The sequence below is a fragment of the Coturnix japonica genome, chromosome 12, assembly GCF_054131305.1.
Source record: "Coturnix japonica strain WE chromosome 12, WE-NBRP24, whole genome shotgun sequence".
Classification (NCBI taxonomy): Eukaryota; Metazoa; Chordata; class Aves; order Galliformes; family Phasianidae; genus Coturnix; species Coturnix japonica.
In genome coordinates, this window is record NC_140674.1 from 20399040 (window position 1) to 20422942 (window position 23903).

Genomic DNA, 23903 nt, shown 5'->3' on the forward strand with positions numbered 1-23903 from the left:
ACAAACTCTTTATGCTTCCTACCATCTGGCCGAGTAGTCATTCTCCACTCATGCCATATTTCTACTCCTCTTCTATACCTGAGCGTTGTGTTTGCATTGAAAAACTGCCATAAAATCTGTCAGTTGTAGAAAAACAAATAGAAGCAGTGAGAGGAAAATCCTGAGAAGGTTTTCTTGTGGATTTTTTTTTGTTGTTGTTTGTTTGTTTTGCCTTTCTCTTTTTTGAAGTAAATCATCACATGCACTTCCTTTATGTACTGAACTTGATTTCTTTCTTATACAACAACATCTAATGCATTTGCATTAGATATTCAACCATACACCTTGTCCTTCTTTAGAAATGTATTGTTTTACAGAAGCTCCATCTCGCCATGCTGCTGCATATTCCAGGACTAAAACATCCTGCCATCTTTGAGGGCTTTTCATTTGCCACCCAGTCGCCATCCTGGGCCTCTCTACAAGACAGGTAAGATGAGGTATCAAGCGGTAAATTAAACAAGTTCAGCAAAGTGATCTTTCATAACGATGCCCAAAGGGAGGTCTCAGACAGATGCAGGAAAGAGACTGCTTTGTAACACCGGCTCAGTGACCACAACGTGATAGATTCTGTTAGTAATCTTAGGGTGCTTCTTTGTAGACACTGACTTGAAATAAGGCCATGGGTTTTCCTGAAGGGGTTATACGCTGATTGAAATTCTGTGGCTCAAAACCCAAGTTTAAGTTTGGTTACATAAGTTATTAGATTAATGTTCATTTGTCCTACATCCGAATGACAGCATTGGGAAAACAGTATTAAACACACATCTCCTTGTGGAAACCCTCTATAAAACCGCTATTCAAACAGAGTGGGAAGATGATTACACCTCAGATTACGTTTTTAGATTGCTTTGCGTTCTCTAACAAGAAATTCTTCTCTTCAAACTGCCTTTGCCAATCTCTCTCTCAAACAAACAACAAAAAAAAAAGGCAAAGCAAAACAGAGCAACCAGATTGCAGCTCAGAAATAACATCAACTCATTTTGCTTATTATGTTTCCTTCCTGCTATCTTTTTAACAGTCCTGCTCAACACTCAGTCCCATCTCTCCTTGTGAACGTTCTTAAATTATCCTGCTGCGATTTCATTTGAGAGTGTAGGCCTACGTTTCACAGTGACGAGAGATAAACTGTAATTAACAACATGCTGAATTTGGATACAATTGGATTGAACTGCTTATAAGGAAAAAAAGGAGGAGATACATAAAACTATAAAGCTTATTAACATCAAACTATAACTTCTGCACATCGTGTGACTCCTTAAATCAGAGAATCAGCAACAAGATACCCAGTAACATGAATGTTGCTGGAAATTACATTAAAAAGCACAAAGCGAATGCAGTGAATGCCATTTTATTTCATAAATTCTGGTATTTCTTTTAATTTAAAACCAACCACTGGAGCCTGACTTTGCAAAAGTCTTTCACTCTTTCCAGCCTTCCTGCCTAGGAAAGTTTGTCAGCCAGCTACTACCTCTGCCTCCTTGGTGTTATTTATGGTCTGAGGGGTATGTGGGTGAGCTTGGTTTACTCAGTGACAAGAAGACTTAAGGCTAAGTCTGATTTTAACTGTTTTAAAGTAAATCTTCCATAGGAGAGGTGCAATCCTTAGTAGATTGCAAAAAGATAGATATAACTGATGAGATGTAAAACCAAGGTTGAAAGGAGGAACGCCCAGAGACCTGATTCCCTGTAGGTTTTGGAGTAAAGCTGTCCAGGTAGGTCTTGAATCTTTCAAGAGAAGGAGAGATTCCATCTCCATGGGCAGCTTGTTCCATTGCTCTGTCACATTCAAAGTGAAGCTCGTCCGTATGTTTGTATGGAACTTCCTGTGTTACAGTTGTTGCACAGTTCATTACACAATGAGAGCAGTTACAGGAGTTTACACAAGTCAAGCAGTGTTAGGTAATTGTGATGGTGCTTTGTGGTAAGCCACCTGTCACAAAGCACTTCCAGCTGAAGACTCAATCTGCTGTGCAGCCTCCAGATGATTTCTAATTAGTGTAAATTTCATCTGTGGCACGGAACCGCATTGTGAAATGATAGCTGTTTGTTTTGTGCTTCCTTTTGCTCTCTTCTTCCCAGTGCTGTGAAAATGGATTTTTCTCACAATCCCACATAGACCTGTTGCCTTAAGCTGTAAGAGAAGCCTTCCCCTTCATTTGAGGGAAGGGTGCTATTTCATTCTAAGAGGGTAGGAAGCCTAAGATCTGGAGGGGAAAAGCACGTGGGGAAAGAAGCAAAGAAAAGCCTCCCATCTGGCACCAGACGTAGTCCTTAACTTTAGACAGTCTGACCAGTGCCCAGCACTGACACTGACATGAATGGACTTTCTGTCAAAGTTCTCATGAACATTGTTCTGGAGAGTTGTTTCTTAAAATACTGAACTCTTTTAATATCTATAGCTATAGTTTCTATCCATTTCATCACTGGAGTAAGAAAGAAAACTTTCCACTCGGAGTTACCTGTGTGGTCTGGGAATGCTTGATGCAATGACAGATGCCATCAGTGTTCACTGGGTTATTTATTTACATAGCATTGCTCATAATTACAAAATGCTGAATTCCTTGCCGGTGTGTCAGTTATTTCCTCTTTCAGTCCCCTGACACCAACTAGCAGTAGATAACAAGCAGCAGCACAACAAAAGCTGTCCGAGATTTCCTTCATCCCTAGAAAGCAATCAGGACATGTGCGTTCTGAGTTCCACTGGAATGACTGGTTACACTCATTAACTCAGGCTGCACAGAGAGTATCTTTCACTCAATTCATCTTCAACTACGAGGATAGTACTTGTGAATCATCTTGCCTTTCCTCATAGCTTGGTTAGCTGTAATTTTGTGCTCAGCTACTGCTTGCCATTCAGAAAAGTTGTGGCCATAACAAATGGCAGCCACACTCATTACAGCTTCTTTGGCATTCTTGTGACAACCTGCACTGGGTTCTTCCTAATTAAAGCTCAGGAGACTGAAGCCTCACCAGTAACTATATGCTCTTGAGTGCTCCAAGTCACATTTAAACTTGTATTTTAAAAAGAAACAATGGTTAAATTAGTTGAATATGCAAACACATGAGCTTCCAAATCTGCATATGGCCTGACTTGGAGAACTTGTCTTGCTCTAGTGACTGGCAAACCTGCCCACAGCAGGAGCTTGGAACTATGAGATCTTTGAGGTCCCTTCCAACCCAAGCTATTCTCTGATTTTCAACACGTGCCTCCCCAAAACCCTAAAAATCAAATGCTGATGCCAACAGAGACCATAAAAAGGAAATAATAAATAAATTATTTTATACAAAAACTACATGGTGATATCTTTATTTTGTGGCACATACATTTTTTGTGCGACTCACTGCTGGAAATGTGCTAGGCTGACAGTCTGTGCTTCACAGCATTGAAAATGGTTCATGACTTGTGCAGGCATGGGATTTATATGGGATATTTATTCTTATTTACGGAGAAGACTTATGAATTATGCACATCTCTTTGCACGCTTTGTCTTTCTTCTGCAAGGGGAAGGTCATCTCATCCATTCGTGTCAGAGAGAGCAGTCACAGAAGGAAGAAGACGAACCTGAGTGTACTCACAGCCTTAATCTCATTCATAACCATAACTGCTTACACTGCTTCTTATTCATTTCCATTCTTCTGTTCTCTGGGTAACAACAGAGAACATACTGAATAACATATAATTTTATATCCAACCTTATGCTAAAAAAATACATTATTGCAAAATCAACTAACTGTGTAGGTTGCTCCAGAAGTAATGCTTCCTATTTATTTCATTTCTTATTTTAGGTCCAACACATGATCATTCCTATATCAGCACCAACAACATTCAGCCTCTTCAAAACTCAAAATTCCTTCTCCCAGCTTGGTTTCTCCTCCACAGTTTCTACCGTGGTTGACCATTACTCACTAATCTTCTGCAACAGCATTGCTACATACTGTAAATACAAAAATGAAATTTTTAAAAAGCCCATTACTTCCCATGTCAAGTAACTGACTGTACGTCAGGTGCAGCAGAACTGCCCTGTGAGAGCAACACGGCACAATCTGAACTATCACTGAGAGGTTCAAACCCACTTTCAAAGACAAGGGTGAACACAAATCTCAGTTTTCAACCCAAATTTTCTCTTGCAAGCAGAGTTTTGGCAAATAAATGCTAACAGTTTTGATGTTTTCTTTCCTCTACATTTCTCCAACCTGGATATCTCACTTAAAAAGGCGTCATCCAAACCTCGACCATCTGAAGCACCAAATCTGAATGGATCATTATTTTGGAAAAAGACTAAAAGGAGTGGCTGTGCTGCTAGTTCAATGGGCACCACAGCAAGGACAAACACAACCCTACTCTGCAAATTAATCACCCAGTTAAAGGAAGCTAGAAGCACCAGGAATTGAAAACCAAGATTCTTAACCCAATCACAAATTTAGAAGAATCTCATAGGAATGGATTATGGTCAGAAAGTCATATATCAAGCCAAATTCCTTATAAATATTGATTCATGTTTGAATTAGAATTCCTGTTTCTCATCCAAACCAAGTTTATACTTGCTGTGTTTACTCTCACATTTTATCTTTGCATGAGAAAGGTTAAATAAAAGCATTTGGTGAGTTCTCACAATTAAATAGTTTCACAAGTTAATATTCAGTATTGGTATTGTCCCCACCCTACCTATAAACACAATTTCCCTACTAGCTCTATAGCATTAGAGTTCACATCAACTTCTCCAATTCTATCAACATTCATTTCCTTCTCCTTGATTAAGATGCAAATACCCATAGTCTGAAACTGCATGACCCTCACAGCTTCATTCAGAACTGTCAACAGTAACCCACTGACCATAGTCGATGTAAGTCAGTTGCCTCTCAGACTTCATCGGCCTTTGGAAATAATACCTCTAATTTCTTCCCACACAAGGTAAGATCTTATTGCTGTATCCCCAGCAAGCACTGGAAATTCCTCTTAAAATTCATGATGTTATTATTGAAAGGCTACTTTGTTAAGACTGTATTACACAGCCACCTGTTGCGATGGTGGAAAAAGAAATCCCACTCATCTCTTATTAACAGGTTTCAGCATATTATATTCAAATCATAAACTAAGACAGCTCATGAATATTTCCTTTCAAATTAAAATACCGTTTTCTCGTGTGAAATGGACTTTATGATAATTCAGAGCTTATCTTCACAGTTTGATGTCTTTGTCCTTCCTTAAACAAACAGTCTGCATATTAACACAGTGATAACTGTCCTTTGACTTATTCAGAAAATTAATGAGTATTCAGCTAAGATTTCTGGTCTTCTAATCGCCTCTACCTGGTGTTTCATTGTTGGTGTCTCTCAGCGTTTCATACCAGGCCGAACAGATACCTTAGTGGCATTTCCCCGTCAACAAAAATTTTCCTTTCCTCATTTCCAGCAGTTAAACATATTTTAAAAAACAAAAGCAAACAACAGAGCAAATGATGAGGGTTGAGAAGGTCACAGTGCAGACACTCTTCCTGCTCAAACGCAGCACTGCCGCACCTCTTTTGACTCCACCAAAACAGCACCACCAGACCCATTGCACTGCTCAGTGGGCTGACCAGGAAATCATTTCTTTTCCCTTCAGTGACTTTAGGTAAGGTTTCAAACCCTGCGTGCAGCAGTATACCGACTTATCATGTTTTCTTTGCAAGTTCTTTAAGAGTAGATCAGCAAAGAAAGAGCAAAACATCTTAAGAAGTTAATTTTCCATCATTCCTGCATTTTTCCTGGATGAAAAAGATGTCGTTGCTGGCTGAAATGAAAGAACCAGGCACGTATTCTGTGCAAGAACAAAACTGCTTTTCTCTTCACTCGACTCTCATCCATCTGCCTCTTAATCTCCAGTAGCTCAGAGACCACGATTCCTTTTTTAATCTCCATAGGGATCACGCTGCTTCTTTGATAAAACAATTCTCTCTTTGTGTTTGACTGTTTTCTACTGCAGTAAAGTCATAGCTAGACGACTCACATCTCCTCTCCACAAAACATTGCCATTCTACAATATTTCTAAGCCATCTTTTTTCTTTCTTCTGTATCCAAATACTCCACAGCCCTGATATAAAACTCAATGCTATCTCCGCCACTCATCTTTCTGCAGCTAAAACATATCAGTAGGCAAAAGAATTTTCATCTCTACTCATTTCGGCCTTGCTACTCCATATATATATGACGCTAATACAAAGACTTCGTAGGTGAACAATCCTCTCAAGCATTTTAATTACCTACTTAATGATATTCAAAGTATCCTCATTGCTATCATGCAGTATCCCATTTACACAACCAGAGGTCAATGATAACGGTCCCGTTATTGTTTTCAATTATCTTTGTTTCAATCTGCCACTCAAATCAGATAGGTGGGTGCTGACTTGTGTTAGCACACACAAAGAACAAAAATTGTGAAGGCCACGATATCTCTTTCCTTTTCTTTTTCCTCCTCCTCCTGCACCGCATCTGAAATAATACCTGCTCCTCTCAGGAAGCTGACAAGCATTTAAATAACATCTTGCAAGCAACTTGAAAAGCAAGGAGGAGCAACATGTGTAGAAATTCAGGTAACTGAAACAGGGAGAAGCACTGCAGGAAAATGAATTTAATTAAAGTTACTCATGCAGATTCTTAGACTTATAAACCTATAAATCTGAAAAGAAAAAAAAAGTTTCCCTTTCAATTAAGTTGAGTTTGTATTTGTCATTTCAGAGAGATAAAAGCAACTCCCTGCTGACCAAGTTTTCCAATACTGAACAATTAGGAGGAATACATAATGGAAGTCTGCAAAATGCTTCGCAAGAAGAAAAGAGCAAGTGAAGATTTACATCTCCACGAGCCGCACTCAGAAGACCCACCACAGCCAAACGATTCCTTTTCAAAGTACAGATGTGTCAACTGGAGATGTTTCAAGACAACACCCGCTCTATGACTAATACCCCGAGGAGGATTCACATCACTTCACTTGCACTTCTTATATAATCACTGGGGAAAAAAAGTTTCTTTTGGTGGATTTTTTGGAACATCTGCACCAGATGCCTGATGGGAACTGCATTCAGCCTCCTCCTTCCTCCTCCATCGCCCAGAGTCCACAGCCCTCCCAGCCCCACCGCCTCCCTAAACCTCATGCAGACACAGTGCAAAAGAGTCAAGAACAGGAATGAGTGGCACCAGCACTCACTGGTAAAAATTTATTCTCAGAAAGTTGGATAGGATGCCTAAGGAAGTGGCAGAATCACTACTGAATGAATCAGAAAATCATGGAATAGCCTGGGGTGAAAAAGACCTCAGAGGTCATCTAGTTTCTACCCACTGCCATGGACAGGGTTGCCAACCATTAGACCACGTTGCCCAGAGGCACATCCAGCCGGGCCACGAATGCCAGCAGGGATGGGGCATCCACAACCTCTCAGGGCACCATCTGTAGAGATGTTCAAGAGCTGTGGAGACCTGGCACTGAGGTACACAACTCAACAGGGATGAACTGATGGTTGGACTTGATCTTAGTGGTCTCTTCCAACCTTAACGATTCTACGATGTTGCTGACTACAGCCTTATTCCTCTCTGCAAATAAGTTGGACAACCACTTTCAGCTGCTTTCTGAACATTCCCACACACCAGGAGATCATGAGTCCTGGCAACAGTGTTGTGGAGATGTCTGCGGATGTTCTACAGGACACCGATCCAAAGTCTAAACAGAGCTCCAGCTGATTTTCACCAGTTTTCCTCAAAACCTCATTCCCCCTCCCATTCCACTGCTGCAGCAAACCAACACAGGCAAAGAGTTCAGTTGTGCTCCTGATTTCAGAGGGGGCAGCTAAAGTCCCTTTCCCCTTCACATTGTATCAGCGATGGAGGATGCTCAGGATGTCAGGAATGGCTGCAATTAGTCTCTTGTTCTAAACATGCTCATGAAAGCTGGATGGATTCCAGGGAGAGAAATCTAGGGCTTCTGCTCTTTACTGCTCAGATTTTTCAAAGCAGTTTCATGGTAATCATACACGGTAGCAACAGCCGCTAGCGCTCACAGATGTGGCATTCACAGTATTCTGGTGGATCAGCTGTTTTTCCAAAAATGAGCTTGAATGAAATCAAAGTTAATGCGGAGGCTCTGTTTCTCCCATAGGCAAACCACCCACTGTGCTTAGCAAGAAAAGGATCAGACTTGCAAAGAGCTTAACTTAACTTATTTGTAAGCAGGGATCCAACCCTGCTATTTACCTGGGCACACACATACACGCAGACACAAAAACAACCCCTGCTCTTCTTGACCCAGCATGAAGCTGTTCATTCTGAAAGAATGCAATGTTACATCTAAAGGAGAGGAGCAGGTACTCACTTCATACACCTCTCTAAGACAGCTATGAATAAATGGGGGTGACATGTAAAAAGCTTCACTGAGCCATGAAGAAAGCCATCTTTCTCTACTTTTACAGAAAATTTAAACCTCTCAGCTGCACCTCATAATTCCCTTAATGCCACCTGCATTCTACCAAGTCTTCCTTCCTCACAATTGCAGTACATCTTTTCCCTGTGATCATTATCACTGCTTGAAATTCCCACATTCTGCTTCATCTTTTTTCTCCTTCTCTTGTTTCTTGACCACACAACGTTTCATTAAGTATGCATATATGCTACACCAACAATTTATAAGTAGCTGCAGTAGAAATTTGAAGATAGCAATGAAAACAAATTCCTACAGTGAAAATGAACACATTATATATATGCAGACGCAAACCAACTTACTTTTTATTTCTTTTGTAGCCTCTATATGCTTACCCTGCACTACTCTAAATTTCGTCTAATTTTCAGCTGGCATAAGGAAAGCATCTTCATACTGTCTCATCTGATAGGTGATAACACTTCATACTTCAAAAATTAAAGAAATGTGAGGAACTATCATCCTCCTGTTTGGATCATTTGCTCACTTCCGCAGGGTGCAAAGGTCTCATGCAGCTGACAGCCGCTCTGTAAGAAGGTTTCTGAGGAAGGCACAGAAGTGGAACTGTGGGGATTATGTATGTACTCCAAGAAGGGCACAAAGTGGGCTCCCTTTCTGTTTACAACTGGACTGGCCAATGAGATGAGACAGAAGGGGCAACTTCAGCAGAGAAAGAAATCACATATGTGCTACGTCCAGAAAAATGTTAAAGATGTTAAGCAGCACAGATTGCTGGTCCAAACAAGGACTGCCAGAGCAAGCAATTCATTTCCCCCATTAGTGATCTGACATAGTCTCAAAGCAATATAGGCTTCAACCTATCTAACTGAAGAATTATGCATTTGCTTTAGAAGGCCACAGTGATGCAGTCACAATAAGAATTCAATCTTTATTTTCCAGAAGCTGCTCTAAGAGAAGCATCACAACAGACTCAACCTTAACTTAAAGGAAATACAGTTTTATAGGCACACATTCTTCTATCAGTGCTTGACCTGATGTCCCTGTGAGTCATGCTGCTAATCACCAAGCATGTAAGCTTATCAGGACATATGCTCCTCTCAAGCACTTGTTTATATACATGCAGACTTTGTGTAGACTGTGGGGTATAGTTCATTAGTGACCCAAGGTGCCAACAATCCCTCCATGCTCAGTGAGCTACACACATTCTGACAAACAATTAATCAGAACTCAGTACTGCATCTGGCTTATATTTACAGCCAAAGAATGAATTGGGTTGAAAAAGCATCTGAACGGATAATACTTCAACCTGATGACTGTGTAGCTGGTTTTGTTTTCCTGGAAGGAATCTGCTAACATATCATGTTTGAGAGACCCAACAGACATTGAATTTATGAGCCTTTAGGTAAACAAAACATATGGCGCTTGCTATGTTCCATCTATCTGGTAATCAGTCATTTAGCAATAAATGCAAAATAAAATTTGGCCGGCTTCTCAAGACACGACATCTGAGGAGATCAATTACAGACTTAATTTAGACAAATATTTCATAGCAATCTTTTCCTTTGTATTACATTATCTTTCTTGTTCCGTGAAGCTTTCATTAAACCCTCTGGAAAATGAGAGCTAGACTCTCCAAATCATAATATGGATGCAAAAATATCAGTGAGTTTAGGGCACGAAATGGTGGATTAATTTATCTGAGATGTCAACCAATAATAGCTCCAAGTTATTCAGTTTATAATTGTATCATCAACAGTGTCTAAGAATCTACACACTGAAGAATTATTTTATTATTTTTACAACTGATGCTTCTCCAGTAAGTTCCCTTTCCTCAAATTGCAGTGCCTGAGAGCTGGAAGGGAGGTCAGGAGTGGGGCCTGGATATGAAATCCTACGCCTTACTGAATCAACACAGATTAAGTTATTGGTAAGATGCAGTAAGTAACAGTTTCCCTAAGGTCCAGGAAGCATTTTCCCACCCACTTCTCATTAGAAATCTAACTTTAGAAACAGTTTAAGAGTATGAGCCATGCAGGACCAGTTATGCTCCTCTTCAAGAATGCGCACCCAGCCACTGCTTTGTGCATCCACTTCTGCTTCCCTTTCCAGAACAAAAAAAAAAACCAAAAAACAAAAAACAGACTGCCTAATGCCAGTCTCATTCATTACTACATCGTAGAACATTGAGAAATTATTAAAGACTTGAAAAATCCATTTAAGTATTTCAATGCTGTGACCTGAATCCCCAGCTACTGCAATTTGTGCAACATGATAGAATTCCGCAAGTGAATTAGAGCAAATCATTTTTCTGGTCAGCTCAAATATGCTCAGAATATGGCTTCTGCATCATACTACATCAAGGGAATTTAGCCCGAATACTTTGGTAACAGAAGTCTTGAACACAGGAGAAACTGCAGTGATCAAGACAAATTCAAGTTTGATCCTCCTTTTGTTGTAATAAACTTTCCTTAAAACAGCATTTCATTCAGTTTTACAAATAAAGTATTGAATTTTATATCCCATACGTTGTTTAGAATGTTGGAGGCGGAGGTGGTGTTAAATATTGCATCAGATGCACAAGTCCTGCATACGAAAAACAGGCTTTATACGTATTGTTTATGTTTTGTTTGCAAGCTTTCATTTGTTCACTTACAGTCTTTTCCATCCTGTACAGATTCAGATACATTTTTAAAAGCATGTTCAATGCTGTAATACAGAAAACAATCTATATTTCAATACACACAGCCTGTGAGCTTGACATAAAAGATAAGAAACAGATGCAGGCCCAGATGAAGAAATGTATCTATTGTGAAGTTTAAGGGAAGACTTGGCACGAAAATAATTGAAGTCGATATACAGAAATAAAATCCGTCAGATCGCAGTGCTTGAGTGAAGTGCAGATATATTTATTTGTAAAAAAAGAACCAAAATTACGCATAGGCTGGATGTGGTCTACCAGCTTAAATGGATTAGTACTACATTAGAAGTGTTCTACTTTACTTCAGCCAAAGTACTCACAGAGAATATAAACAAAGAAAGCACTGAAGGTGAACCACACATCCCTGAATAAAGCTTTCTTTGGAGCAGCAGCATTCAGTGAAGCAGCTTCTGGGCCAGGTCTCCAGCACAGCCATCAGAGACAACCTGCATAACCCAGGCCCACCAACTTGATCTTATTTTTATTTATGTTCTGAACCTCACCACCATCCAACAGCATGGCTCAGTGCCAGCGCTTCAGAAATTAAGAGCAAGCCAAGAAAAAGCTAAAAGGGATGTAAAAAGAAAGATATTTTTGGAAGACACTATGAAGTTTTACACCACTCACACATGCTGAATTGCATATTATTGAGTTTACTTTAAAATATTATGTACAGGGATAAAAAACACAAACCAGTCTCACAAAGTTTCTGTTAGAAACCTGTGAGCTTGTCTGCAACCCATTCCAGCACCTCTCATTTAATATACAAATGGATCAGAATAAAGCACGCTGGCATCTTTCAAGTTCACCGTTTTTCTTCTTTTTTCTTTCCTAGGGAACAGGAGTTTGCATTGGCTGCTTCAGATGGTTTTCTTTTCTATAGTATCAGCGTAACTGCAATCCTCAATCATTCCCTGCTGCTTGAGGCAATTTCAAACAAGCTCACATGCTTTTCGCACAATTCTAATTAGCTTGGATCTTACGAGTGGTGAACGTGTTTCAGACCCATTATACACATGTTAATTGTTATCTTAAAGAATAATGAATTTGCAGAAGTAATGGTTGTTTGACATCTATTTAAAACACCCTTTAATCTTGACTCTGGCCTAAAAATAGTTTAAATGGCTTTGGTTTGGGAATTATTAATTATTATGCATATGTTGCATTTATATTTAGACATTGGTACTTTTGCTATCTACAGGCATCCTTTTGACAGCCTCCCCTACAACAAATTGAGTTGCGTTGCCATGAGCGGTGGGGGATGGCAGGCAGGGATTTGTTTCGGTTTTACTGCATTAAGCCCTCTAAAATCGTAATATCATTTGAGTTGGAAAGGACCTTTAAAGGTCATCTAGTCCAACTTCCCTGCAACTAACAGTTGGATCCCAAGGCCTCATCCAGCCTCACCTTGAAAGTCTCCAGGGATGGGGCATCTACTCTGGGCAATCTGTCTATGTGCTTCACCGCCCTCACCAGACAAGATTTTTTCCCTGTATCCAAACTAAATCTACTCTCTTTGACTTTGAAGCCATTTCCCCTTGTTCTATCGCCACAAACTCCGCTGAAGCGGCTGCCCCTTCTTTCCTGTTGCTCCCCTTTGGATATTGGTATTTCATTCACACAGCGAAATCCAACTTAATGAAGTGCATCAATTGTCATTGCTACTCCCTTCTAACACTTTAGAATTGTTTACTTAAATATTTATTTCCATTTATTTATACTACAGTGTTCAGATGCATACAGCACTTAAAAGTGAGCTGTGATACAGGCCTTATTCTACGGGTTTTCTATTGTGTCCACGGAAAGAAGATGAAGGGCAGCAATCCCACAGTATCCATATTTCATACTACTTTCAAGAGGTGTGTCGATGGTGCCAGTAGAAATGCATATTTTATGTGAAGAAAAGAGAATTCAATCTGAAACAAGACAACAGCTGAGAATTTTAGAGCCAGCCCTGACGTACCATTAGCTCTTTTCTCTATAATTAGGTGAGCACTGGCAGGCCCTGAAAGAACAATTACATTTGCCTGAACCATCCTGGATGGAACCTGACCTGATTTAAGCACAAAGAATGAACACCTGGATTTATGACGCCCACATTTCTTTGGAAGTAATTGTTCTTCTTATTTTAATTCACTGCAAAGCATTTGGTCTCAAAACATCAATTCAGGTGCAGTATTCACATTCAATATTTCAGAAGATAAAAAAATATAAAAACCAACACCATACTCATTCATCTCACATTTGTGTTCAAAAGATTAGAAAGTTACTACAGACAAAATGTTGGGTTATACCACTGAATAACCCAACAGTCATAAAGGAAAAAGTCATCACTGCAAGCTGCTCATCACTAAATAAGTCGAACTGGTTGGTTCAGCCAACCTGAATTTCTGGCTTAAAAACAGAATTCACTTAGTAGTTAATACATAACATCTTAATGACACACAGCACCCTAGAATATTCATGTCATTAGTGACAACATGAATAAAGTTCTTCTTGCATTAACAATCGTGGAGTTGGTAACAAACTCAGAAAAAAAGTTAAACTTCCACAATTTACAGAACTGTTTTCCACCAGGAAGCTCTGACACCATGAAGTTTATCCTCTACTTCTTCCAGCTCTCAATCACAGAAGCTAAGGAAAACCTCTATATCATGCTCAAAAAACAAGTTTCAGAGCACCATTAACAGATATTTGTGTGTGTTTGACACTACCTGCCTACTGCAGCAGCAGATAAGCTCGACCTGGCAGGGGAAAAGGAAAGAAAAGAAAAACCACTAACTACACTATCTGTTTCTCCTTAAAAAAGACTCTAAAAGGAAGATGATTATACATCCACCCTCCTGTTAGCATCTAAATGCAGGCAAAACTCACAGGATTCTTCAGTCATTTGGAAAGCAAAGAATAATTAGATTCTTAGTGGACCACTGTGGTCCTTTCCACCCCAAGCCATTCTATGATTCTATCTGAATATCATCTGCAAGCAGAAGAAAAAATACAGACAAACCTTAGCTGAATAATTCTGCCACGTCCTTACAACACCAACAGATGCCAGAGTTAAAGCCTGAGGCTGCTCTGAGCAGGTGCCTTGACAAAAAGCAGCACAGCCAGTTCTGGCCAGATGCACACTTAGACTGGGGTCCCACCTGTGGGAATATTTGTTAGCTGCTTCTACATAAGGATTCTTATGAATGCATATTTATTACATGAGCAAGAAGACATTTGTATATGGCTTCAAATGGGTGTGCGACATTTTTGCAGCGTTTTCCCAGAAGGGTGATTAAAAGCAAGCCTGTAGTGCTTAGAAATCTCTCCACAAACGTCAAACAACATTTCTGTAAGAAACAGTACTTGATTTCTCCCGGCACCCAGCAGCTGTGGTGATCTGTCATCTGTAACACGTAACAGTAAAACACCACGATCATACAGGTCTTCATAACACAGCTTTCAAAGCACTCTTCAGAGTGCACTTCTGTCAAACCATTTGTAAAGCAGGAGTTTAGCAATAAGTTCACGAGCATCAATCTTTATAAGGGTTATTTACCAACTCTGAAGTCCAAGGGTACACAACTATGGAGTTGTGAATCTTATCCAGATACAAGATATCTAAAGTTTTTGGAGCTACTTTAAAAAAGAAAGTTTTGAAGCATGGAAGGCAGAGAACACTACTTAACGCTGGGGAAACTAACAGTGCACAAAACATGTTTTAGCTGAACTATAGGAAATTGTTGCAGCAAGCACCGGTTAAACCTGCTTCTGTGTCTCTGCAGCTCAGCTCTTCTGCGCTATTTGAAAACCAAGGGTCTTAAGATACATACACACAAAAACACAAGGAAGAAAACCTTATCAAAAGAGCCACAATAATTTTAATTTAACTTTGATTCAGCTGGAAGATGTAAAGAGATGCACAGCAGAGCACAAACGAGCTAAGAGAAAACAAGCAGGCGTGCAAACAATGAGTCAGAATGAAACTTGATTGCCAGCCTCTCACTGTTCTGTAGAGAGTGTACCAATAAGGACTGACATAAACTCTGACCAAAGAGAAAGCTTTACAAGGTGACTGCAGGGAAGATTATTATTTTCTGACTCTAGAGGCCATTACAGAACCATTCATGTCAGCCTGCAATATTCTGCAATTCATCTTATGAAGTGCCAAGAAAACGAGGTAAGTTTGTTTCTACATAGAAACACTATTCAGAAAACCTCAAATGAGGCAAGACAACACAAACGCACTTTCCTTCTCTTAATTCATGGGTAATTTCAGACTCCATTTTTCTTTCTCACTGACCATATCAGTTTTAGCAAAGTTGCATATGTTTAACGAGAGGGTCAAAAGGTTTTATGATGCACACCAGCTCCATCCTTCAGAGTGTATATTATGTACATGTATGAAACTGGGAGCAGAACATCCCCATTATTCAGCTCCCTCCTTGCAATTTATCTCCTACAAATCTCTCCTCTATAGCCCCACTGCAAGCTCACTTGGACAGCCTTGTCCCCTTTGCTCACACTGATAAAATGAACCTATCTTCTCAAATCTTTTCTAGCTTCACGACAACTCACAACTTCCTTATCTTATTCTGCTTGTTATTTAGCTCTAATTTCTAACTTCACCACCTTTGGAAAGCATTTGGGGTACACGTACAAAATAGCATTGCTAAGAAAACCATGCCATGACAAAAAGAATAGAGCATAATAGCTTTTCATGCTACTGAGATGAAGCCTCCAAAGGAGGAGTATTTTTATCTGTAAGTATTATGCATTAACAAAAGGAAATATTTTTAGTTTCTGTATCCCCCAGCCTGTACTGAGAGCTCTGTTCTCTGACAAAGAAATACAAAAGCATTTCTAAGAGTTTAAGTTTGCTCCCTTAGAGTAAGTTATATCTTAACAGATTTCAGATCTCCCGTATCTTTCCTTGCTTTCATGAAAGATCTCTGTATGTACCACACTACCCAGAGAGATCGTTAAGGAAAAAAACAAAAGGTCAGATTCTCCACAAGAATGTTCCCAAACAAACCCACTGCCAAGCTCCCCATTAGCTCCTATGTATCTACTAACATCAAAAATGTATTTCAGATATAGAAATTAAAGTCAACTTAACAGTGTAAGATACAGAACCAATTTCACAGCAATAACAAAGCCCTCTGGTTATTTGCATTAACAGTGGAGTAACTCAAGAGAGCAGAAGAGAAAAAGCAATACAAGTGATATTTAAAACAGAATACATTCTACACAGGAATATTTCAAGCTACTAGATAACTAAATCATGCCACACAGTGTCACTGTGAGTGTCAGCAGATCACTTCATGACTGATTAAGAAGTTCTTTATGTGCACTCAGGTAAGGAACCAAAAATCACATACCAGTCATTAAAGTGGTAAGCGTATGCATGTTTATTGGATACTACAATGGAAGCCAAAGATAGCACGTATATTTCTGTTCCAGCAAGCCCGCTAACGATGTTGTTTAATAGCCTCATCTGAACATACAAAAAGTAACTGATAACAAGTAAGCTTTTTTGGTGTTTCAATGAATCAGTTCCTCCATGAATAAAGCTATGCAGAATGGAACACAGTGGACTGCAGAGCTCTAGTTTCATTTTTTATTTTTTTTTCCAGAGCCTGGATTCCTGATGGATCCAGATCCAACCTACACTTAAACAAAGTTGACATAGCTCAGGCATCACAGCTTGCTTTTGTCTACCAGGTATTTTTCCCAGAAAGCAATGAACTTTTCTATTGTAAAACAGTTCATGGGGACAAGGCTCAATTGAGAAATCTATTCATGGCTTCCCACCAACAATACGCCATTTTTTACCCACATCTTTGCTGTTTTAACTTCGTGACCTTTTCTCCCAAATCGGTATAAGCTGCCATAAAGACGTCTGCCCTTTTTCATAAAGACATTAAGAAGGAGTAGAGATACTAAAAGCCAAAAGTTCAAAAGATACTCCTTTCAAAAGCAAAGATTTAGAGATTAACAGTACTATTTTTTCCAACCTAGACAGATTCTAAACCTTTTAAATAATTGCCATTACAAGGAGTTGAGAACAGTTCAACACCACTTGGGAAAAAAAAAGAAACATCACTGCTGCTCTCAGATAGTTCCCAAACCTTGCACCTTTCACCCTTCAAATCAAGAAGGGGAAAAAAAAAAAAAAAAAAAGGCAATTCACAGCAGCAAATTTCTTGAAATACATTTTACTCTTCCCTGCATGGTATTCTAAAGGCCTTCAAACAGTTTCAGAAAACTAACGCTTCTAATGGCTTAAACTTTTATGCTTAGCAATTCTTGGGAAAAAAATGGAAATGAATCTTAACCTGCTGAACACCTTATTTGGCTAGTGGTAAGATTCGGCTCTGCCCTTCAGTAACTCAAGACCGAGGAAAGCCACAACAATCAGAGGGCTAGAGCTACTAAGATGGGCTGAGGGAGCCGGGCTTGTTCAGTCTGGAGAAAAGAAGGCTGCAGGGTGACCTCATTGCAGCCTTCCAGTACCTAAAAGGGAGCCTAAAAACAGGAGGGGAGTCAACTCTTTACAAGGTTAGATAACAGCAGGACAAGGGGAAATGGTTTTAAGTTGAAGGAGGGAAGATTTAGGTTGGATGTCAGGGGGAAACTCTTTACTACAAGAGTGGTGAGCTGCTCAAACAGACTGCCCAGAGAGGCTGTGGATGCCCCATCCCTGGAGATGTTCAAGGCCAGGTTGGATGGGGTTCTGAGCAACTTGGTCTGATATTACAGATGGTGGTTCATAGCCCTGCCTGCAGCAGGGGGTTAGAAACTGATGATCCTTGAGGTCCCTTCCAGCCCAAGCCATTCTACAATACATTTCTATGATTCTCTAAGACTGCTGTCACTGAAAAGCAGTTACACAGAGGTGAAACTACAGATTGGGGCTGGATAAAAATACAGTCTCTAGAAGGACTTCTAAATTGGCCAAATTATTCCCCTGCCTTTCCAAAGTTTTTATCAGTAGTTCATAATAATAAATAAGTAACTTAAACTAAGCATGAAGTTTCTTCTGGATGTCTGTTCCTTTCATTTCCTGTGTTATTATGCCCAGTGGGAACTGTCTAGACAAGGTGAAGAACTGTTTTCTGCTGGCACTGACATCTATTTCAGTTTTCCTTTGTAGCCTAACATGATGTACAAGAACTCTTCATTTAATTGTTCTTAGGTGATTTCAGAGCACCTTCTGTAAGATTTCGTACAGCATCCAAAAGGCTTGCTAAAATTAATGAGGAGTGTCTACACACAGATAGCCAGTCGTTAAAATTTAACACAACCTGCAGTTTATGAGGATATCTTCACCAATGTAAATTAGCTCCTTCCTAATGCAAGTAATGCTGCCTATGCATTCTTGTTGCTACTTTGCAGCACGCATGTAGAATACTGAAATATTTCTCCATATGAATAGCTGGACTGCAGAGATACCCAACACATATGCCACACTCCTGAATTCCCGAATCAGCTTTGAGGGCCTCCTGAAGCAAGGGGATTTGCTTGGCATCAAACACTTGGCAGTCACCCCCAGGTTTCAGAAGGAGCTACTGCTGAGCAGCCAGGATCCAGCAACAGCACTTGTATCAACTGTTTTCATATAGAACTTACCCTTGCCTTCTAGGCTCTGATTAAACTTTAACAGCTCAGAAGTATAACAAACTGACTACTAGCTATCAAGAAGAGGAAAAAAAAAAAAAAGAATTAAATAGGACAATATACTTTTCCAATATATTGTTGAATTTAAAACTAAGCAATTTAATATTGTGGTGTTTTCCTGCTTTGGGGCACAGCATCGTATCAGCTCATTTAGCTGAAGAAATTCATAACCAATTGGAATAAAATCTTTGTTGTGTACCTTTCTGTTAATCAGCAACAACTTTTGCTTTTATTATCGCCTAGTGTTTTAATCTATTTTTAAACTTGTGTCAGTGTATGTATATACATCCATATGGCTTTGTTAATGCTTCCATATGAAACCACAGACACCACCAACCACTCAGTTGTTTCATTTTAATTTAAGAAATTAAAAATTAAAAAGCATATAAAAAAATCCATTCTGAGTACAGAAGTTTACTTCAAAGTGGAGCAGAAAAGCAGGAAAACTCAGTGGGGAAATGGGGAAAAAGGGACCCCACCATCAGTACTTCAAATCAACAATCTACTATCAAAACAAACATATCTCTTGCCAGGACTTAGTTGAACAGAAAGGCACTTTTCATAGCAGGACTCATTTGATAATATTCTGACAACATCCTTAGCACTTCTGACTTTGCAAGCAAAATGCCATCACACCTAACTGCACTTAAACACAAGAAACTCTGCCAAACAGTGCATAACAGTATTTGAACTTTGCAAATCTAGATCAGATTGATGTTTTGGCTTTACTTCCCCCTTTGCTCTTGTGGTGTCTGTAACCTATCTGGCACACAGCAGGTCACCTTTGCTCTCACAGAACAGCATCACAGCCACTTCCAGGCTCACACAGTCAGCACTCTGTGCTGGTCTACCAAATTCAGATCTCCAGCTGTCTGTAACCACACTATGATATTTTGATCTCCCACTTATCAAGGAAAAAAACAAAACAAAACAAAAAAACAACTTTATTTTCCAGTTTATTTTTATAACCATTCTCAAGTAAATCGTACTTGCATTTGAATTATTTTACAATTAAGCAAGTGAATTTCAGAGGTCTCTGATGAATTCTTGTAGTTGATCATTTGCAGTGAGACACTGATGGCTGTTTGGTATGTCCTGAACATAACCTTGAGACAACGGGAGCTCAACACGCTCAGTAATTACATTCCTCAGTAGGAAACAAATTCCACAGTTGACATATGGAAAAAGCAAACTGCTCTTCCATTCAAAATAAACAAAAATATTTGTTTCCTGTTCTTTCAGCTGTTAACTTCTGAACGTTTCAGAAGTGCCCTCCTCCATTTCCTCTCCACTTCTACAACGATGCGCAAGTGATGAAGAACAGAAGAAAGCTCCGCATCCCCAAGGCTCCTACCACTTGTAATCACATCTTGATTACCACCCAGCGCTGTTGAAATAGGTAAATTAATTCAGCCCCTCAGTAAATCAGGCCAGAACAATGTGTTTTACCTCCCTTCCTGAAAACCATCAGTTAAACACCTGCAGGTGATTTCAAGAGACAGAGACATTCCGTGATGCACAACACCATTCCTATTAAAACCGACCAGCTGCCCATCACGCAGATCTACCCAGGCGCTTACAGAAATTATCAGGAATAAGCGGATAAGGACACAGAAGCACCCTACACATCACAACCAGACAGCTAAACCTGTTGCAGGCTCAGCGCTTTTCTGCCCCACTGTAGCAAAGCTGAGGGTGGGTGCGTTCAGCGTTTAGCAGCCAATGAACCGTTAAACCTCTCATTTACTCACTACAAATAGCAAAGACGTCAACGCCTTTATAAGCATAGAAGTCCCCAGCAAGGGTAGTTGTTTTAGAACAAAGGCTAAGAAATGAGTTTGGGGGGGAAGCCTCAGGACCGTGGAAATTTGTTTTAAGAGATGTGAATTGAAAAAGAAACAAGGAAGAAAGAAAGAATGGGCTGAAGTAGTTTCCAAAGAGACAAGGCAAAACCCAGGCCTGGCCAGAGGGGCAACAGGGCAAGGCGTCAGGACAGCTCCGCACCCAGCTTGAAACATTCGTTAAGCACCACGCTAACGACGGCTTCATTCTCCAGTATATTACTTCTGGGCAGCTAAATATTAACATGAAGGCTGGCTAATTTAGTAAGCAAGAGCTATATATGAGCGCATCCTTTAGGAGCGATCCCCGTGAATAATGATCGTGACTTGTTTCCACAAAGGAGCAGTGACTTACTCAGGCTTTCACGACACGCTGGGGTTTCTATAAGAGGCACTACGCTAATTACCCTGCTCGGTGACAGCAAGTGCCTCCTGTTTGCGTAGGTTTTATTGACTATCCCGTACCGCTTCACAAATACGCCCTCCCACGCGCAGAAAGGAGTTCAGACACACCAGATAATGGCTTGTAACATCTTCCCACTCAAGCATCCTAAGAGACATTTTCCCTTCATTCGTCCTTTTCAGACAAGCGCGTTGTGCTTTTCGTTTTCCAGCACCCAGACACTCAGTGACGCAGGAACCCACATCGGACCGGCACTTTTTTTTTCTATAGCCAGGAGTTATTTACTTTCACACACTTTGCTGCATTAACTCCATCAGGGTTCGAAACCAAAAGCCATCCGATTGCTCACCAAACACCACTACAAGAGACCACCATCCCACCCCACGCTGAGCTCAGGGGACCCCCACAGTTTCATATAAGCCTACCTGGGCTCCCGGGCAGCCACCCGTCAAAGAACACAGCTCTTCACGGCGAGATAATCTCTACTCCCTCTAAAACCCACTACCCTGGGATGGGTATAAAGGAGAAAGGTGCAATGGCTGTTAATGAGCTCGTTAACAGTTGGGGCGGGGCACTGAAGGCCTTAAAGTGCCTCGGGCCCCCTGCCCTCCTGCCGTCTATTTACTCCTTTCAAGCGTTGAAATTGCTATGTGTTGCGTGCTGCCAGCAGCTTCCTTACCCCTTCTAGAACAACCACCAAGTACACGAAGACACCAGACAACAGCTCAGCTTTTATTTCATTTGTGTCAATGCCGAGTTTAAACAACCCCTTTGTTTTTACTGACGTATCAGGGACTGAAATCATCCTCATGCCAGTGCTGTCCGCATGACACCAAGCATAAAATCCATGTTAAAGTGGAAGACCTCCAGTTCATTTCAGCCAGCATCCTTCTCAATTGCATGGAGCTTGTTCACAGCCCTCTGTTAGACACAGCTTTGCCAGCTGAGGTTCACTCTCACGTTGAAATATTTATTCTTTCAGTGATAACGGTGTACAAATCCTATGCAAACAGGAGCTGCTCTGGTTGGTCTCAGACTTGGAGGATGCAGATCTCCTGGGTCTTATTCCTTCTTCATCTGAAGCCACTGTGAGAAGTACAGCTGAAGAGCAGATGTTGCATGGGCAACGTTTCAGCCAGTCAGCGATATTCTTCAGAAAGCAGGGCTGAATGGAGGGGAAGAAATATATTGTATTGCAATTGTTCCGCAAGCTGTCTATACCGTCATGACCAAATGATGTCTGCTTCTCATTAGATCCCAAATAATACAGAGAAGGGTCGGTACCTGATGTTTTCGAAGTGGGGCAGCACTGACAACTTTATCTTCTTAGGGACTTCCAAGCAGACTGCTGTGCAATTTAGTTACCTTAGTAACTTCAGACAGCACATAGACTTGTAAATAGTTGTTATGTCACCTTGCCAATCTGCTACTAAACCTACAAGGAATGCAAAGCAAGCAATCAATTACTTTACACTTACATGTAAGAAAATCATTACCTCTTTTCTTATGAAATTAGCTTAATCCTGGTGGGAATCGCCACATCTTTTTGGTAAGAAACATTCCTCAGTGAAAAAGAAACAAAAAAATCCCTGAAAGAACTGGTTGTTTATTACTTCTGTTCTGCCTGAAACCACTTTGCATAAATGATGTGGCATGACCTCGAAACAATGCAGTCTCAACTTTTTTTTCTCTTTTATTTTTTTTTTAATATTCCAGAAACTTAATTTCTGATGGGAATTATGTACCAAAGCAGCCACTTTTGAAATGCTGGGAACTGGTAAGCTTTAAATATACTGAGCAGGGAGATGTGGCTTTCATAGAGCATCACACACTCTAGATGTTGATGACAAGCAAGCTTAATATTCACTGTTCCACACACCACAGAAATTCTGCCTGAAGCCTTTTAAAAGTTAAGTTTTCTATAAACTGAACATTGCTCCATCATAAATGCAACAAAAAAACAATTAATGGCAAATATGACCTGATATGGGAAGCATATATATGTATACCTAAAAGACTAACGTATGTAATGTGGGGAGGATGGCAATTTATGTTGGTCAATGAGCAGTACAGATGATTTGTGCCATCTCTGCAGCAGAAAAGTGCCCTGGCAGCCAGAGCGATAACACCTGAGATGAACACACTTAAGTGGATGGGATGGAGAACGCTGGCTCTATTCCTCCTGCTGGAGTCATCCCCTTTTAAAAAGTGTTGCAGCAAGGTACCATGTCCCCATAATTCAGACTTCAGCCTCCTTGGTTCTACTGCCTGCACTTTTTCTGTTATTTTCAGTTATTCTGATAATTATATTAGCTTAGAACCAGAGCTGACATGCCCATGTTTAGGAGAGGAATGAGGGAGGAAAAGACAGTGCTCCTGCTCTCAGCACTCTTGCAGAGAAGATGGCACAACCACCTCCTTTCTTCGCCATATCCCTGCTGCCATTAGGATGTCAGCATGTAATACAGTCCTGGCACATACGCATGCATGGAGTTCACAAGATGACTAATATTTCACAAGTTGTCAGCTCCCAGACTTAATCTAGAGCGTAGTTCAGCTCCTGTGTGAGAAGCCCAGATTTCACAAGCAGCATCCAGGAGAATTTCAAAAGGGTCTTCCAGAAACCACTGAATGGGGTCTACATGCAAAATAGTGTTTTTGTACTCCTTGTTACAGGAAGTTAAATAAGTAGTCAATGTTTACCAGACTGAATGCTGAACCCCTTCCGTAGCACAGGTGGGAGCTAAGGCTGCAGGTTTGTGTTCCTTTCCTTCAAAGGGATGGAAGCAGCTGGATATTCATCTGGTAGCCCCGTTACAATCCCAATGAGGACAATACAATTATCCACCT

At 40.3% G+C, this 23903-nt stretch overlaps 1 long non-coding RNA gene across 7 annotated transcripts in view; it reads right to left on the reverse strand.

Moving 5' to 3' along the window:
• Positions 1 to 21764: 21764 nt before the first annotated feature.
• The window catches only part of LOC107318349 (uncharacterized), a 67222-nt gene continuing 65083 nt past the window's right edge, over positions 21765 to 23903 (reverse strand). For 6 of the 7 annotated variants that reach the window (XR_014933616.1, XR_014933615.1, XR_014933611.1 and 3 more), the window contains 2 exons: positions 23757 to 23901; positions 21765 to 22488 (listed from right to left, as the gene is read on the reverse strand). This is a non-coding gene — a long non-coding RNA (uncharacterized LOC107318349). The remainder of the gene's footprint in view (positions 22489 to 23756; positions 23902 to 23903) is intronic. The other variant, XR_014933612.1, reaches the window with a different exon arrangement.